General features: G+C 34.7%; 1 long non-coding RNA gene across 1 annotated transcript; it reads right to left on the bottom strand.

Annotated features, from left to right (window-relative positions):
• Positions 1-305: 305 nt before the first annotated feature.
• On the bottom strand, positions 306-2472 carry LOC126914875 (uncharacterized). The gene is made up of 4 exons (XR_007709895.1): positions 2241-2472; positions 1461-1585; positions 900-992; positions 306-746 (listed from the first exon to the last, which is right to left on the bottom strand). It is a non-coding gene; the product is annotated as an uncharacterized LOC126914875 (long non-coding RNA).
• Positions 2473-4290: the final 1818 nt, after the last annotated feature.

Here is a 4290-nt window from a genome sequence, read left to right as displayed (position 1 = left end):
AACGATATCCCAACATGTGGGACACTCACATGTGTGCTACTTCGTGAGCGATGATAAAGGTGCTGGTCAAGCCTTCGTCTCGATTTAACGCGCACGATCTCGCGGGATAGCATACTCCTGACACAGGTGCGTAACCAGAAGGACCTCCTATATCTAATCGCGTCAACCATACAGCAACATCGTGATTTACGTCCTTCGAGGACAGCATCTTTCTGTTCCATTTGTTCACGTTCTCGAGAGATCGTCTGGCATCGCCACGGCGGACCTACGACAATTTATTAATATTTTCTTAATAAAAGCTAGCAAATATTACGAATATATTATATTTATTATTACATCATGCATTATATACTATATATAAATATTCGTCAATGATAATAAATATATGTGCAAGTAATCGTGTTGTTGATTGTAATCAAATGTAACTTGTAACGCTATTAGTATTTTAATCTTCCTGAAAAATGTTGAAATGTTGATTCAACAGCAGAGAAGAATAGCAGAAAAAGAAAAGTAAAAGGAATCGCAAGTGTCGTATATCAATGATATTATCATAGGTCTATAACATTAAATTAAGATTCTTAAGAGATGAAAAAGGTTTAATAGTCGATTATACAGATATTTCGGATACACGATAAATGCGAGGTTTGTCAATGATCCGTGAAAATTGTTTGTTTGGAAATTTGTTTTCAAGGGATCGTTCACGGTTGTCCAATTTAACAAAATGGAACTCGTTGCATTTTATCGATCTAGAACGTCATGCGCAGATATTTTGACCTATATAATTTATATACCATACACTGTACAGATAAGTAGAAAATAAAATAATTGACACTCGCATATGCGTATCTCAGATAGTTACTACTTTAGTTAAATGATTTAATTTAATGGAAATCGCTTACTATAACGTCTCGTTTTTCCGCGTATAAAATCATTCGTACGATCACTAGAATCATGTTGGATTCGAGCGATGGGTCCATGTAAATTGCACTGACCTAGGATTAAAATACGTACGAAAATGTAACAGGCGTTAAAACAGTATTACAGCCTTACAAATAAATTATTATTCAAAACTCTCGTAAATACATCGTATCTTATATAATTTTCCTAAAAAATTAATTTTATTCGTTATATTTATCTTAGGAAATGTACGTTATTAATCTCAACAGCATTGGAAAACCAATTACCGAATGGCTGAAATTAATCGATTACAAAATTCCATTACGGATAAATTATTCGCTGAACTTTTTAAAAGATACGTGCAAGCTTTGAACAGTGTAAACAGAAAATACAGAGCTTCCATCCGAATATACGATCGAGATGTTTGAAAGCAAGTAGCGTACCTTGAAAATACAGAGATACGCATAACTCTGCCCTATGTTTCCCGGTTGCTTGCGTACATATGTAGGAGAAGGTATTCTATATCTAAGTATAATAACAGAATTTCGTTTGGTATTACTTACGATGTTTAAAAGAGCCAAGATATATTGCTGTACTCGAATTCCATGAAAATCTACCACGGAGTAATCAGCAGCTATTCCAAGCTCTAGCCATCGTGGCGGCGAATCCTTAGCAGCTGGTCTTTTCTCTATGAAATGACTTATCTTAGAAATCGACTTATCTTCCACGAAATTAGAAAGTCTACTCGACTCGACTTGATAGCTTAAACGCATGATTATTAAAAGCATAAATTAATATCTACGAGCAAGTATTCGTGGAATAATTATTATGATATAAATAATTATTTCAAAAGTATAATTTCAAAAATATCAATTCGGTATCACCGTGAATTTCATCCTGCAAATTTCTTTAAAATTCTTGACAAATTTTGGTAAACGTATTCCTCCAGCAAATTTTTCTATTTTTCTATTTTTTTACATTAAATTAGGCAAGATAGATAAAGATTCGTGCAATGGACAATATACATATGTGTAATAGACAGGGAATAATAAAATAAATTAAAAACAGCGAAATATAGATGAACGTGTAGAAGATCAAGCGAGAGTGGAACGCAATAGGGAGAATAATTGTAAACCGAGTTCCTTTTAAGGCTGAAGATAAGCTATTCTTATATTACATGCTGTTATTATTACTTTTGTACACGATAGATTGGAATATCAGTACAATTTCTTTCTTTCAGTAATATTCGATGATTCGTTAATTTATTAACCGCTATATTGTACGTGGTAAGTAGAAAAGCAACGATTGTACAAGAATGGCATTTGGAAAAATATTTGACTTACTTGATAATCTGTTCCTTTGCCATTTAGGACCAGAGAAATATCCAATTTCCTCGGGATTTGTTATTTTATATAGGTTGGGGTTGATAATCAATCTCGGATCCACTCGGATTGGTTATCACACCTTTTATTTTCTCTCTTATACAAAACACCAAATCACACAGCAAACGTCTAAACTCTCCCAATGCGTCTTAGCAATTAAGGCGTGGTCGACTCCTATGGCAAAAGAGCGTCGTTAGGAGTCGTACCAACATAACCCTAGTAACCTTTTAGTAACTAGCGGTCATACCAACTGAGCATTTCTCAACAGGATTTACGTCGATCGATAATTCTTCCACTATTGTATCGTTGTATTCTGTGGAGACATCGTCTTTTTCATCGTACAGAATCAATTTCTCAGCTTCTGGGTATTCCACGTCGAAGACGTCACCGGAAAGATTATAAAATCCCTGAACATCGTGGCTTAAGGAATCGCGTTTGCTTCGTTTCGACTTTCTCTTACTTTCTTCAACTTCAAATTTATTCGATTTCCCTGTAACCGAATTATCAACGTTTTACCACGTTTGCCTGTCTTATCTTCGCTATTCTCGTTACGGATAAAATGAAAAAATAGTTGCAAAATTTCTGAAATTGTAAATACGACCAGACTGGAACGTATCAACGACATATACGGTGTCACAAAATTGTGACAAGTCAATATTCCAGTTGTTAGTTTGTTGAATTTACGCCACCGCTGATTAAACGTATCACGCTTTAATAGAAAATTCAATTTCCCAGCGGGGAAGATGGAATTTTGCGCTAATTAAAGTATTGCGCTTTTGTACAAAATTCCATTGTTTTCTGTTGCCCGCGAAAATGCAATTTTACGACGGACATTTCAGACAAATTTCCATCAGACGGCTTTCCATCCGTAAAAAAGAATGCTATCTATAAAAGTGTCAATGGAAATTGACCAAAGTAACGTCAAACAAACCTGTTTAAACAGCGAGGTAAATAGACCAATTGCTTTTAACAAAACCTGTATCGTTGCTCTTAACCGTTTCACTTTTAAATATCAATCGGCGCTGTTCCTCATTAAAATTTCGATTTAAATCGAACGAGAAATACAGCGTAACACTTGGAATTTTCTATCGTTTCTCAACCATACTTCGAACATTTACGTCGCATTCTTCGATTCATAGGATCGCGATGTTGGATTCTTCGATTTCGATACAAAAACGTTTCACAGCTTTCGACGCGGGAAATTTAATTAAGAGAACAAATAATTTGTTTATAAACTGCCAATTACGTGCCTTGAATTTCCGATATATGCAATAAATTTCATTGCTACTTGACCTAAGTGGGTCATAAAGTTGCAACCGTGTAAACCGTGCCACGTAATTTTATTGCATTCAATTTTCCACGTTTCCAACAATTTATCAAATTAGAATTTATCCGCGCATCGTACGAAATTTTTCATAAAAATTGATTAATAATAGTAGATATATAGCTCCTCGTATTCGTAAAACAGATTTTTAATCTGTAAACAACGAGTCGTGGTAATTACGATACGATCGATTTTCAACTTAGCAAAATTTGTTTCCATTTAACATTCACATCCAGATTGTATTTCCTTTGTAATAAATTAATTATATAATTAAATAAATTTATTATTCGAACCGATATTCAGATACAGTTCGAGTATACTTGATAAATTTTCAGACTCGATTCTCCAAATCGAAAATGAGAACGTTTTATCCTATACTTTTTCTTCATTTTTCCACAAGGATTCGCGTTGTTCTCGCTTTCAGACGTTGTTCCGTTGCATCCTGTATATACGGGGTGTGCCAAATTTAAACCGTCAAATTGTAAGGAGTTGATTTACAGACAAGAAGAAGAAGAAGAAGGAAGAACTTTATATAATGTTCGTCAACGGACGTTTCTTTACAGAATTACAAACGAGTATCGTTCGTACGAAACAGGTAACGACGCGTTTTCCATCGCAGCGTGCAAAAGTTCGCTGTATTATCGTGTCAGCGCAGTTGCATGCTTTTTATCATGCGACAACAAGCCC

The sequence above is a fragment of the Bombus affinis genome, chromosome 3 (assembly GCF_024516045.1).
Source record: "Bombus affinis isolate iyBomAffi1 chromosome 3, iyBomAffi1.2, whole genome shotgun sequence".
In the NCBI taxonomy this organism is placed as follows: Eukaryota; Metazoa; Arthropoda; class Insecta; order Hymenoptera; family Apidae; genus Bombus; species Bombus affinis.
Note: the sequence above shows the minus strand (reverse complement) of the source record. Positions and strands in the feature narration are given on the sequence as shown.